Source organism: Macaca nemestrina, chromosome 1 (genome assembly GCF_043159975.1).
Source record: "Macaca nemestrina isolate mMacNem1 chromosome 1, mMacNem.hap1, whole genome shotgun sequence".
Taxonomy (NCBI): domain Eukaryota; kingdom Metazoa; phylum Chordata; class Mammalia; order Primates; family Cercopithecidae; genus Macaca; species Macaca nemestrina.
Window position 1 is genome coordinate 204,835,083 of NC_092125.1, and position 15,018 is coordinate 204,850,100.

Below are 15,018 nucleotides of genomic sequence, written 5' to 3' on the forward strand. Positions count from 1 at the left end.
AGTTCTGTGCTCTTTGTCGAAATTGCCATGAATCTGCAGTGTCATGATCTCATCACCTTAAGATCTGAACTAATAAAAACCAGGGGAAAAAACTAGACTGGCCTTTTTTTTTTTTTTTTTTTTTTTTGAGATGGAGTTCCGCTCTTGTTGCCCAGGCTGGAGTGCAATGGCATGGTCTCAGCTCACTATAACAACCTCCGCCTCCCGGGTTCAAGTAATTCTCCTGTCTCAGCCTCCCAAGTAGCTGGGATTACAGGTACACGCCACCACACCTGGCTAATTTTTGTATTTTTAGTAGAGACGGAGTTTCATCATATTGGTCAGGCCGGTCTCGAACTCCTGACCTCAGGTCATCTGCCCACTTCAGCCTCCCAAAGTGTTGGGATTATAGGCATGAGCCACTGCACCTGGCCTACTGGATTACTTTTGTCCTAATTATTCTACTGCTTGTTTGGCCTAGCTCTCTAGGAGGCACCAGAAGTACAGTGGTGCCAATCTGGTCTCAGGCCTTGAGGGACTGTTGAGGGACATCAAAGCAGGGAGGAAGCTTGAGGGCTTTCATTACATGCTGCAGCAAAATATTGGGAAGGAGATTCACTTGACTGCTGCCTGTGAATTTGTTGGGGGCTGTCCCTAGGCTTAAAACAACTGTCCCGTTGCTTCCGATAGACCAAAATCTTAGAATTCACTGGAAATACAAAAGCAGAGTGTCTCTTGCCTTCCTGGAGTTTGTGATCTGGTTGCTAATGATGAAGGCAAAGTGGATGTTCAGAGAACAGAGTCAGAACTTCATCTGGGATCAGAGATAGCACTTAAGCTGAACTTTTTTGGGATGTAAGGTGGGATGCATTCCTATTGAAAGCCTGTGAGCAAAGCCATGGAGTTGGGAAAGCACAGGGCACTGTGCCCAGGGAACAAGGAGTTTGATACTGGAGATTTAGAGTTTAACAAAATGGATTGTGTCATAGAGGGCCATAGATAACCAGGAAGAGGAATTTGACCTTTATCCTGTAAGCACTGGGTTACATTGAAAGTATTTGAATAGGAGAGTGCAGTGAGTAGGGTTATGCCTCTAGACCTGACAGCAGTGTGAAGAATTGGATGCAGGGAACCCCAGATGATACCCGGCCTGCTTGATCAAAGCCGTGATAGGAGGGAGCAGAGGAGGCAAGATCAGCAAGATGTGGCAGATGTCCTACCAAGGAGCTACCGGAAGCAGTCACAAGATGATGAGGCATCATCTGAGGAATGGGGAAGATGACGGGGGAAATTCAGTTTTGAAAACATGTAGTTTCAGAAGCAGACTAGGCAGCCAAACCAAGGAACCTCACTCAGTTTCTGGAGAGTTTCCCAGATCATTTTCTGGACCCATTCTTGTGTCATGACAAGGTGATGAACCCAACCACTAAAATTCCCACTGCTTCAGAGGATCTCATGCTGGTCTCCAGTGATGACAGTAATTTATTCCGATTTTATCTCTATAAGGATAGGGATGTTCGTTGGGGCATTTTGTTTCTTTCACTTTTTTTTTTTTGAGATGGAGTCTTGCACTGTCACCTAGGCTGGAGTGCAATGGCACAATCTCGGCTCACTGCAACCTCTACCTCCCAGGTTCAAGCGATTCTCTTGCCTCAGCCTCCTGAGTAAGCTGGGATTACAGGCGCCCGCTACCACGCCTGGTATTTTTTGTATTTTTAGTAGAGATGGGGTTTCACTATGTTGGCCAGGCTGGTCTCAAACTCTTGACCTCGTGATCCGCACGCCTCAGCCTCCCAAAGTGCTGGGATTACAGGCATGAGCCACCGCGCCTGGCCGCCTTTCACTGGTTTTTGAGGCCAGGTCTCAATCTGCTGGGCAGGTTGGGGTGCAGATCATAACTGCAGCCTTGACCTGGGCTCAAGCGATCCTCCCCCTCAGCCTCCCAAGTAACCAGGACTACAGGTGTGTGCCACCACGCCTGGCTGATTTTTGTATTTTTTGTAGAGACAGGGTTTCACTATGTTCTCCAGGCTCGTCTTGAACTCCTGGGCTCAAGTAAGTGATCCCACCTCGGCATCCAAGAGTGTTGGTGTTGTCGGTGGGAGCTACCACATCCGAACTCCTTTATTCTAACACAACTCTATCTTTCCAAATTCCATTCCAAACTTTGTTCCTATTGATTCATATTGTAAAGAGTTATGTAATTTTTTTTGTTTTTTGTTTTTTTTTTAAATGAGTCTCTGTCACCCAGGCTGGAGTGCAGTGGTACGATCTCGGCTCACTCAGCTCACTGCAACCTCTGCCTCCCAGGTTCAAGCGATTCTCTTGCCTCAGGCTCCTGAGTAGCTGGGATTACAGGTATGCGCCACCACACCCGGCTAATTTTTGTACTACACTTAGTAGAGATAGGGTTTGACCATGTTCGTCAGGCTGGTTGCGAACTCCTGACCTCGTGATCTGCCCTCCTTGACATCCCAGAGTGCTGGGATTACAGGCATGAGCAGCCATGATCCGGCATGTTTATGTAATTTAATAAACTCGCCAGGTGTGGTGACTCAACACCTGTAATCCCAGCACTTTGGGAGGCCGAGGCAGGCAGATCACAAGGTCAGGAGATCAAGACCATCCTGGCTAACACGGTGAAATCCCCTCTCTACTAAAATACAAAAAATTAGCCGGGTGTGGTGGCGGGCGCCTGTAGTCCCAGCTACTTGGGAGGCTGCGGCAGGAGAATGACGTGAACCCGGGAGGCGGAGCTTGCAGTGAACCCAGATCGAGCCACTGCACTCCGGCCTGGATGACGGCGAGACTCCGTCTCAAACATATATATATAATAAATGAAAATTGAATAAACTCAATATCATGAGCATTAAGTGTTTAAGGCACATGGATTCTAACCAAATGAGTTTCGCACTGTGTTAATAGTGGCAAGGAAATTCCATGTGTACATAGATAGGACCCTTGGCCATGTTTTTCCCAGCAATTTTTGAATCCTTTTGTGTTAGATTCTGAATGAAAAGAGGATAAATCAACAAGAAAGATGGAAACTCTCATCTGTTGAATTCTGAATGTGCACTGGAGAGAGAACACTGGGTATTTTCATGTTCATTTTTCATTTTGTTTTCACAGCTCCCTGTGTTCAGTATTGCTGGGCCCAATTGCAAATGAGACTAGAACAATGTCCCGCCACCCCCCAACATTATATTTACATTTGGAGTGCCTTCTGTGTAGGCCAAGCACTGTTCTAGCCTCTGGGTTAAAGTATGAACAGCAAGGTTCCCTTCCCATGGAATATATGTGTTACTTGTAGGACTGGTGTCACAGGGATTAGTCCATGATAATCTCAGTACTGAACACCTGTGAACCAGACAGTGCTTGGAGAGCATCAGTCAGTGTAGCAAATCATTGCGAGGGACTCTCCTGCCACCTCCCTCTTAGCCATTCACAGTCCAATGAAAGACCTTGGGAAAACAAAAGGAAGACCCTAAATTTGATTGATTTGCCTACCAGCACCTACTATGAGCAGGTTGCTTTTATGTACATTATCCCATTTTAAAAGATGAAGACCAAAGCTCAGAAGTGGAGTGATTTGGGACCGGGCACAGTGGCTCAATGCCTGTAATCCCAGCGCTTTGGGAGGCCAAGGCAGGAGGATCACGAGGTCAGGACATTGAGACCAACCTGGCTAACACAGTGAAACCCCATCCCCATTAAAAATACAGAAAATTAGCCGGGCATGGTGGCAGGCGCCTGTAGCCCCAGCTACTTGGGAGGAAGAAGTGTGATTTGTTCGGGCGTGGTGGCTCACGCCTGTAATCCCAACACTTTGGGAGGCCAAGGCAGGTGGATCACCTGAGGTCAGGAGTTCAAGACCAGCCTGGCCAACATGGTGAAACCCTGTCTCTACTAAAAATACAAAAATTAGCTGGGCATGGTGGTGGGTGCCTGTAGTCTCAGCTACTTGGGAAGCTGAGGCAGGAGAATCATTTGAACCCGGGAAGTGGAGGTTGCAGTAAGCTGAGATTGCGCCATTGCACGCCAGCTTGGGCAACAAGAGTGAAACTCCCTCTCAAAAAAAAAAAGTGGCCAAGTGCAGTGGCTCATACCTGTAATCCCAACACTTTGGGAAGCTGAGGCAGGCAGATCACCTGAGGTCGGGAGTTCGAGACCAGCCTGACCAACATGGAGAAACCCCATCTCTACTAAAAATACAAAATTAGCCAGGTGTTGTGGCACATGCCTGTAATCCCAGCTATTGGTGAGGCTGAGACAGGAGAATTGCTTGAACCCGGGAGGTGGAGGTTGCGGTGAGACAGGGTCACACCATTACACTCCAACCTGGGCAACAAGCAAAACTCCATCTCAAAAAAAAAAAAAAAAGTGTGATTGAATCAATGTCGCACCGCTAGTGACAATGTGGTATACATCTCTGGATTTTTCTGATTCTCTCCTAAAATGTAATTATTTGTGATAGTTACAGGAAGACATTTGAAGTCTCACAAGTGAGTTAATAACAGCTAAGATTTGAACCCCGATTGAAGTCAAGCAGGATTTCTATAGGACGGAGTCTGCTTTCTTCAAGAAAAATATCTTCAAGTAGCTGCAGAATAATGCCACTAGCCCACTGCTGTAAATACGTTTTAATTGTTACATCATCATCTGATCAAGACTCAAAGGTCTGCCTGGGAGTGCCGGAAGAGTGAAGAAAAGGAGGTTGGCTCAATTTAATTTCCTCAGTGGAAAACGATGCATTAATACTGCACTGTTTGTGTGAAAATACACACAATAGGAAATTTCCCAAAAATAGGAAGCAGCCAGAGAAATACAAAAGTTCACTACAATCTACCCTTTTGGGTGCTCAAAATCTACACATACCCTTCTCCCCACAATTAACCACCTGCCCTCCAAAATGCAAGACAAAAGTAGAAACAAAGAACAATGAAAACAGTAACAAATGTAAATATTGGGCTATTTATTTCATTGCTAAATGTCAATGGCCTAAATAAAAGACTGTCAGAGTAGGGTTTGTTTGGTTTTTGTTTGTTTGTTTTTGTTTTTTATGAGTTGGAGCCTCACTCTATCGCTCCCAGGCTGCAGTGCAGTGGCATGATCTTGGCTCACTGCAACCTCCGCCTCCTGGATTCAAGCAATTCTCTTGCCTCAGCCTCCCAAGTAGCTGGGATTACAGGCACCCGCCAACATGCCCAGCTAATTTGTTTGTATTTTTAGTACAGACGGGGTTTCAACAGGTTGGTCAGGCTGGTCTCGAACTCCTGACCTCAGGTAATCTGCCTGCCTTGGCGTCCCAAAGCACTGGGATTACTGCTGTGAGCCACCGTGCCTGGCTAGAGTAGATATTGAAAAGCAAGACCCGGGCTGGCGTGGTGGCTCACGTCCGTAACCCCAACACTTTGGGAGGCTGAGATGGGCAGATCATGAGGTCAGGAGATCAAGACCATCTGGCTAACACGGTGAAACCCCGTCTCTACTAAAAATACAAAAAATTAGCCGGGCGTGGTGGCCTGAAGGTTTTACTTTTAAAAAGTAAAAAGCCGGCCGGGCGCGGTGGCTCAAGCCTGTAATCCCAGCACTTTGGGAGGCCGAGACGGGCGGATCACGAGGTCAGCAGATCGAGACCATCCTGGCTAACACGGTGAAACCCCGTCTCTACTAAAAAAATACAAAAAACTAGCCGGGCGAGGTGGCGGGCGCCTGTACTCCCAGCTACTCGGGAGGCTGAGGCAGGAGAATGGCGTGAACCCGGGAGGCGGAGCTTGCAGTGAGCTGAGATCCGGCCACTGCACTCCAGCCTGGGCGACAGAGCGAGACTCCATCTCAAAAAAAAAAAAAAAAAAAAAGTAAAAACCCACTTATACACAGAAATGGGCTAAAAGTAAGGGGCTACAGAAAGACATACCATGAAGATAATCAAAAGAAACTTGAAAAGGCCTGGGGCGCGGTGGCTCCCGACTGTAATTCCAGCACTTTGGGAGGCTGAGGCAGACGGATCACCAGGTCAGGAGTTCGAGACCAGCCTGGCCAACATGGTGAAACCCCATCTCTACTAAAAATACAAAAATTAGCCGGGTGTGGTGGCGGGCGCCTGTAATCGCAGCTACTCTTGAGGCTGAGGCAGGAGAATTGCTTGAACCTACCTGGGCGGCGGGGGTTGCAGTGAGCCGAGATAGTGCCACTGCACTCCAGTCTGGGTGACAGAGAAAAACTCCGTCCTGAGAGAAAAAAGAAAAACAAAGGCCGGGTGCGGTGGCTCACGCCTGTAATCCCAGCACTTTGGGAGGCTGAGGCGGGTGGATCACAAGGTCAGGAGATCGAGGCCATCCTGGCTAACGTGGTGAAACCCCGTCTCTACTAAAAATACAAAAAAGTAGCCAGGCGTGGTAGCAGGCGCCTATAGTCCCAGCTACTCGGGAGGCTGAGGCAGGAAAATGGCATGAACCCGGGAGGTAGAGCTTGCAGTGAGCCAAGATTGCGCCACCGCACTCCAGCCTGGGAGACAGAGCGAGACTCCATCTCAAAAAAAAAAAGAAAAAGAAAAAAAAGAAACTTGGAGTAGCTATATTTCAGACAAAGCCAATTCAGAGGAAGGAAAATTGCCAGGAATAGAGTGGCATTACATAACGGTAGAGGTGTCAATTCTCTAAGAAGATAGAAAAATCACCAGGCCCAGTGGCTCACACCTATAATCCCAGCACTTTGGGGAGGCTGAGGCGGGTGGATCACCTGAGGTCAGAAGTTCGAGACCAGCCTGACCAACATGGTGAAACCTCGTCTCTACTAAAAACACAAAATGTAGCCAAACGTGGTGGCGTATGCCTGTAATCCCAGCTACTCGGGAGGCTCAGGCACGAGAATCACTTGAACCCAGGAGGCAGAGGTTGCAGTGAGCCCAGATCATGCTACTGCACTCCAGCTTGGGTGACACAGTGAGACTCAGTCTCCGGAAAAAAAAAAAAAAAAAAAAAAAGATACGAAAATCTTCAATTAGTGTATGTGCCTATAGCAAAGCATCAAATATGTGAGGCAGAAACAGACTAGCAAAAAGAAAGACATTCACTGGTGCTTCAACACCTTATATCAGTAATTGACAGAGGCAGCAGGCAGAAAATTAGTAAGGACATAGTTGAACTGAACAGTGCCATCAACCAACTAGATTTTTCTTTTTTTTTCTATTTTTTTTTTTGAGACAGTCACTCTGTCACCCAGGCTGGAGTGCAGTGGCGCAATCTCAGCTCACTGCAACTCCTGACTCCTGGTTCAAGCGATTCTCCTGCCTCAGCCTCCCAAGTAGCTGGGACTACAGGCACCCACTACCACCCTGGCTAATTTTTGTTTTTTGTTTCTGTTTTTGTTTTTTTGAGACAGAGTCTTGCCCTGTCGCCCAGGCTGGAGTGCAGTGGCGCGATCTCGCTTCACTGCAAACTCTGCTTCCCAGGTTCATGCCATTCTGCTGCCTCAGCCTCCTGAGTAGCTGGGGTTACAGGCACCCGCCACCACGCCAGCCTAATTTTTTTGTATTTTTAGTAGAGACGGGGTTTCACCATGGTAGCCAGGATGGTCTTGATCTCCTGACCACATGACCCGCCCGCCTCAGCCTCTCAAAGTGCTGGGATTACAAGCGTGAGCCACTATGCCCAGCCCAATTTTTGTATTTTTCTTAGAGATGGGGTTTCACCATGTTGGCCAGCATGGTCTTGAGCTCCTGACCTCAAGTGATCTGCCTGCCTTGGCTTCCCAAAGTGCTGGGATTACAGGCGTGAGCCACCTCTCCCAGCAACCAGCTAGATGTAATTGACATTTATAAAATACTTCATCTGTTGCTGCGTGCGGTGGCTCATGCCTGTAATCCCAGCATTTTGGGAGGCCAAGGCAGGCAGATCACGAGGTCAGGAGTTCAAGACCAGCCTGGCCAGCATGGTGAAACCCCATCTCTACTAAAAATACAAAAATTAGCTGGGTGTGGTGGCGGGTGCCCGTAGTCCCAGCTGCTCGGGAGGCTGAGGCAGGAGAAATGCTTGAACCCTGGAGGCAGAGGTTGCAGCGAACCGAGATTGCACCACTGCACTCCAGCCTGGGTGACAGAGTGAGACTCTGTCTCAAAAAAAAAAAAAAAACAGATGCTTTCCTCCTAAGGTAGGAACAAGGCAAGGGTGTCCTCTCTTACCCTCCTATTCAACATCATAGTGGAAGTCGTAGCTAATGTAATAAAACAAGAAGAGGGAAAGCAGGTATACACATTGGAAAGGAATAAATAAAATTATCTTTCTTTATGGAAAACATGATCATCTTTGTAGAAAATCCCAAAGAGGCTGGGCTCAGTCACTAACACCTGTAATCACAGCACTTTGGGAAGCTAAGGCAGGCTGATTGCTTGAGCCCAGGTGTTTGAGACCAGCCTGGGCAACATGGTGAAGCCCCATCTCTACAAAAATTACAAAAATTAGCCAGCCGTGGTGACACCCACCTGTAATTCCAGCTACTCAGGATGCTGAGGTGGGAGGATTGCTTGAGCCCAGGAGACTGAAGCTGCAGTAAGCCAAGATCGCGCCAGTATACTCCAGCCTGGGTGACAGAGTGAAACCTTGTCTCAAAAAAAACCAAAACAAACAAACAAAAAAAAACCTTGAAAAATCGCACACACAAGACAAGTGAAAGACAAGCAAACCCAGCAATTGCACTTCTTGGTGTAGACCTACTAGAAGTGTGTAGGCCACACTGGGCACCAGTTACTCGAGCACAACATATCCTGACCACCAAAACCAAAAACAACCTGTAAGTCTTTTCAACAGTAGAATGGACAATTGTGGGCTGGGCACAGTGGCTCATGCCAGTAATCCCAGCACTTTGGGAGGCCAAGGCGGGCAGATCACCTGAGGTCAGGAGTTCGAGACCAGCCTGGCCAACATGGAGAAACCCTGTCTCTCCTAAAAAATACAAAAATTAGCCGGGCATGGTGGCACATGTCTGTAATCCCAGCTGCTCAGGAGGTTGAGACAGGAGAATCTCTTGAACCCGGGAGGTGGAAGTTGCAGTGAGCCAAGATCGTGCCATCACACTCCAGCATGGGCAACAAGATGGAAACTCCATCTCAAAAAAAAAAAAGGCTGGGCACGGTGGCTCACACCTGTAATCCCAGCACTTTGGGAGGCTGAGGTGGGTGGATTGCAAGGTCAGGAGATCGAGACCATCTTGGCTAACACAGTAAAACCCTGTTCCTGCTAAAAATACAAAATTAGCCATGGGTGGTGGCGGGCGCCTGTAGTCCTAGCTACTCGGGAGGCTGAGGCAGGAGAATGGCGTGAACCCGGGAGGCGGAGCTTGCAGTGAGCCGAGATCACACCACTGCAGTCCAGCCTGGGCAACAGAGCAAGACTTTGTCAAGAAAAAAAAAAAAAGAATGGACAATTGTGGTGTATTTATACAACAAAATACTATGTATTATAGCAATGGAAATGAACAAACTTCAGATACCTGAAGGAACATGGGTGAATTTCATAGACATGAAGAGGTCAGACACAAGCACAGCTCCACACATAGAAAGTTCAAATGGCAAAACTGTATGACAGCTGGTTAAAAAACCAAATGAGGGGCCGGGCACAGTGGCTCACACCTGTAATCTCAGTACTTTGGGAGGCCTAGGCCAGAGGATCACTTGAGACCAGGAGTTCTAGACCAGCCTGGGCAACAAAGCTAGACACTGTCTCACTTTTTCTTCTCTTTTCCCCTCCCCTCCCCCCCTCCCCTCCCCTCCCCCCTCCCCTCCCCCCCTCCCCTCCCCTCCCCCCTCCCCTCCCCTCCCCCCCCTCCCCTCCCCCCCTCCCCTCCCCTCCCCCCCTCCCCTCCCCTCCCCCCTCCCCTCCCCCCTCCCCTCCCCCCTCCCCTCCCCTCCCCTCCCCTCCCTTTCCCTTTTTTCTTTTCTTTCTTTTTTTTTTTTTTTTTTTTTGAGACAGAGTCTCGCTCTGTAACCCAGGCTGGAGTGCAGTGGCCGGATCTCAGCGCACTGCAAGCTCCGCCTCCCGGGTTTACGCCATTCTCCTGCCTCAGCCTCCCGAGTAACTGGGACTACAGGCACCCACCACCACGCCCGGCTAATTTTTTGTATTTTTAGTAGAGACAGGGTTTCACCGTGTTAGCCAGGATGGTCTCGATCTCCTGACCTCGTGATCCGCCCATCTCGGCCTCCCAAAGTGCTGGGATTACAGGCTTGAGCCACCGCGCCCCCCCTTCTTTTATTTTCTTTTTTCCTTTTTTTGACGGTCTTGCTTATCACCCAGGCTGGAGTGCAGAGGTGTGATCTCACCTCACTCCAATCTCTGCCTCCCAGGTTCAAGCTGTCCTCCCACTTTAGCCTCCTGAGTAGCTGGGACTATAGGCACCTGCCACCACGCCCGGCTAATTGTTGTATTTTTAGTGCAGATGGGGTTTCACTATGTTGCCCAGGCTGGTCTCCAATTCCTCGACTCAAGTCATCTACCCGCCTCAGCCTCCCAAAGTGCTGGGATTACAGGCGTGAGCCGACAGGCTCAGCCAAGACCCTGTATCTTAAAACTAAACTGTGGTATTAGAATCAGAATAGCACATACTTCTGGATAGAGGGAAGAGGTGGCACTTGGAAAGGGACATGGCGGGGGCTTTCTGGGGGTGCTGGCAGTGTTCTAGTCTTTGCCTGGTGGGGTTCATACATTTGAACTTCATGATAGTTTAATCAGCTTCATGATAGTTTAATTAGCCAGACCAGGCAGGTGGATCACCTGAGGTCTGAGTTTGAGGCCAGCCTGGTCAACATGGCAAAACCCCATCTGTACTAAAAATACAAACATTAGCCGGGCGCGGTGGCTCAAGCCTGTAATCCCAGCACTTTGGGAGGCCGAGACGGGCGGATCACGAAGTCAGGAGATCGAGACCATCCTGGCTAACACGATGAAATCCCGTCTCTACTAAAAAATACAAAAAACTAGCCGGGTGAGGTGGCGGGCGCCTATAGTCCCAGCTACACGGGAGGCTGAGGCAGGAGAATGGAGTAAACCTGGGAGGTGGAGCTTGCAGTGAGCTGAGATCTGGCCACTGCACTCCAGCCCGGGCGACAGAGCAAGACTCCGTCTCAAAAAAAAAAAAAAATACAAACATTAGCATGGTGGCAGGCACCTGTTATCCCAGCTACTCGGGAGGCTGAGGCAGGAGAATCGCTTGAACTCAGGAGGCGGAGGTTGCAGGGAGCCTAGATGGCGCCATGGCACTGCAGCCTGGGCAGCAGAGCAAGACTCTGTCTCAAAAAATAATAATAATACAAATATCAGCTGAACATTCAAGTTTTATGTAATTTCCTGGAGGTGTATTATATTCACAACAAAAGAGTTCCAAAGTGGGGTACAGTGGTGCACTCCTGTAGTCAGAACAACACAGGAAACTGAGACAGGAGGATCGCTTGAACCCACTTCAGCCTCCCAAAGTGCTGGGATTATAGGTGTGAGCCACCGCACCCGGCCCTTTCTTTTTTTTAAATTAGATACAATATTTGTCCTTAATTCACACTTTCCAGGAAACCCTGGTGTTTCTTAGAGAGTCTATGAAGAACTCTGGGATAGTCCTAAGGAAATGCAAATTAGGACAGCCCTGCAGTATCACGTTACACCTGGTATCTATTATGAAACCCAGCGCACAGCCAGGCTGTGACTGTGAACTCCACTCCCACACTGCTGCCGCGGCCAGGAATCACTGGCAGGAGCTGCACGAGAACTCCCACTCCTGGGCATCTATCCTGAGGTGACAACTCAAAGAAAAGCGCTCCAAGTACAAAGGTGTTTAAACTGGTGTTATTTATAACAGCAAGAAAAGTGGAACCAAGCCCGACACCAGGGCAGGCTGGTGGATCCCCAGGGAGCTGCTCCACAGCCACTGGGGTTCACGCGCAGCAGTTCCTTTTCCCTATTCCTGAATTTATTTCCAACTACATATATCAGCAACTACAACGTGGACAACAAAACATGTAGCTACCACTAAATTGGACTGTAGATTCTTTTTTTTTTTTCTTTTAGATGGAGTTTCGCTCTTGTTGCCCAGGCCGGAGTACAGTGGCGCGATCTCGGCTCACTGCAACCTCTGCCTCCTGGGTTCAAGTGAATCTCCTATCTCTGCCTCCAAAGTAGCTGGGATTACAGGCGCTAGCCACCACGCCCAGCTAATTTTTTTTTTTTTTTGTATTTTTAATAGAGATGGGGTTTTACCATGTTGATCAGGCTGGTCTTGAACTCCTGACCTCAGGTGGGTGATTCACCCGTCTTAGCCTCCCAAAGTGTTGGCATTACAGGCGTCAGCCACTGTGCCCAGACCGTAGATTCTTTCAATGATCTTTCATTCATGTTAATTTTTCCTCTCAAGCATCTCTTGGCAAGAGGAATTAGCAAAGAGGTTTGAAAGGTCTCTAGGGGCATCACTGGCAGTTCTCCCAAACCAGCAATGTTGGAGGACCAAGTGATGTTGCAGAAACACGTTGAACAAGCACTTCAGGAAGGGGGTTTCCCCTCAGCGATCAGAGGTGCTGGCGTCCCTGGGAAGAAAACCTTCAAGACCTCCAACCATCTGAGGACATTTTCTCCACATCCTTTCGGCTGTCTCTCCTGACTGTAATATGATTAGAGACATAAAATGTCTTTCAAAATAGCTGTAGGAGACCAAACGAAAGCTCTACCATGGACCGTGCACCGAGCATGCACCAGGCGCGAGGAGGGAGTTTCACACATTGAGTTGTGCAGTCCTCACCTGCACACCTGAGTGCAGGTGAGGACACTGGAGATTCTAGGAGTGGTATGGCGGTCTCTGTTTTCTAGCTGTGTGACTTTGGACAAGTTACTTAAACTCTCTGGGCCATTGCTTCCTCACCTGTAAAATGGGAATAATACATACCTTTATCTCCCAGCTCTGTGTAGAGAGGGCTCTGGAGTCAGATGATTTGGCCTATAGTCCTGATGCTGCTCCATACTCTGTGTGACGTTAGTAGGGGGTCATTTCACCTCCTAGCCTGGAAGCAGAAGGTAGCTCTGTACCTGCTTCACCTGCAGGAGGTAAGGCCAGTGGCTCTGTGCAAGGCTGGCTTAGAGAGAGTGAGTGACAACTCCTGCCTGCTCCAGGCTGCCCAAGTGCCTTTCCTGCCTCTTTCAGGTTCATCCACACCAGCTCCTCCGCTGCCGCTGCCTCCTGAGGCCCCCAGCTCCCTCCTCAGAGCCTTGACACTGGAGATGGAGGCACCACCTTGGGGACCCCGACTGCAGCCTGCTGCCTCCTTGGTCACCTCGTCTGTAAAATGACCTGCCAAGTTACACTGATGCGCAGGTCACCGTGCAGGCGGGGGCAGCTGGCCACTGGATCTGGCTGCTTTCTGTGCCTCCCAGGAGGGGGTTTGTAAATGAGGGGGCTCCCTGGGCCTCCTGTCCGCCTTTACAATGGCAAAGCAGTCATCACAAATGTCCAAAAACATGTGACCTGACAAAGAAGCAAACTTCTATAGGCCTGGGCTGGACACTCACGCTAAGAAGCAGGCCAGGCAAGCTCGGGCCTTGGAGCCTGCAGCGCACCGTGGCAGCTGTAGGGCAGGATTTGGGTTTAGACTCAGGGAGTCCTGGGTTCGAGCCTGGCTCTGCCATTTCCCATCTGGTTAAGTCCTTTCGTATGTCTCTGTGTCCTGTCCGTGGGGCCCTCACTGGGCGTTAGAGGAGTACCCGGGAGGGACCTTGTTGGAGCCACACCCAGCAGGGTAAATTTCACTCGACTCCCACCCCACGCCCGGATCGGGCTTGGCGCCATGCGGTTTAGCCACAGGGTTTTGTGGGTCCTCACCCCGACCGCCCCCAGGGGAATTATTTCTGTCGCAGGCCAGGGACTGTTGGCAAGAGGGCGCATTCATGAGTCCCGAGGCCCAGAGAGGAACACGTGAGCGGCCCAGGGTCCCCGAGGGGAGAGGCGGCGGAGAGCTGGGCTGGGTCCCCGCTTCCCTGCGCTGAACGCGGCGGGGCGCGGCCTCACGGCCAGGTGTTGGTCCCGGCCCGGGAGGAGCCCATTCGCCGCCTCCCGCCTCCGCCGCCTGTCCTTGGGCCTGGCTGCCTCCCCTGGGCCTGGATACCGAGCCTTCTGCACGGCTCCGAGACCGGGGTCGCCCCCTAGACCTGGGGCCTGCCCTGCAGGTTTCTCACCGGAATCCCAGAGGTCCAGCCTCTGTTTTCCTTCCCAGCGACGCGCAGCTCAGTATCTCACCAGCAGTGCGATGTGTCACCAAATGGAAGAGCCCTGTCCCCGTGGTGTCTGTGGCAGACTCTGAGTTGTCTCCCACGTGGCCACGCACCCTAGTTGAGACAAAGGGTGTGCTGGATGAGCCTTCTGGGTGTGCATTGGCTGCCTTGCAATGCGGGGCTCCTAAACCCCTTTCTCCCTGGATGGTCTGCAGATTCGGAGAGGGAACAGCAAGTGTCTTCAACCACCAGACAGGGAGAGCGCCACACCGGAGGGAGGGCAGAGCAACAGGAAGGAGAGGGCCAGGGTCTCCCTGCCCACTCGGGACAGCTACTGCTCCAGCTGCAAGCGAAGACGAGCTCCCTTCTCTCTTGCTCCAGCAAGTCCCTGCTCTCAAACTCGACTCTGGTAGCATGAGCCAGGCCCATTGTTCTGTAACTGGCAATCATCCCATTTCCCACTATTTAACAAGGGCTTACTACGGCCATGAGTACCAGTCTGTTGGCAGTGGGTTACACTGGAGTAACAAATCGTTCCAATCACAGTGTTGCACAACACAGGCAGGCAGGTTCCCTCCCTCCCTCCCTCCCTCTCTCATTCTTTCCTTCCTTCCTTCCTTCCTTCCTTCCTTCCTTCCTTCCTTCTCCTTTCTTTTTCTTTCTATTTTTCTTTTATTTCTTTTTTTTTCTTTTTGAGACGGAGCCTTGCTCTGTTGCCCAGGCTGGAGTGCAGTGGAACAATCTCGGCTCACTGCAACCTCTGCCCTCCTGGGTTCAAGCGATTCTTCTGCCTTAGTAG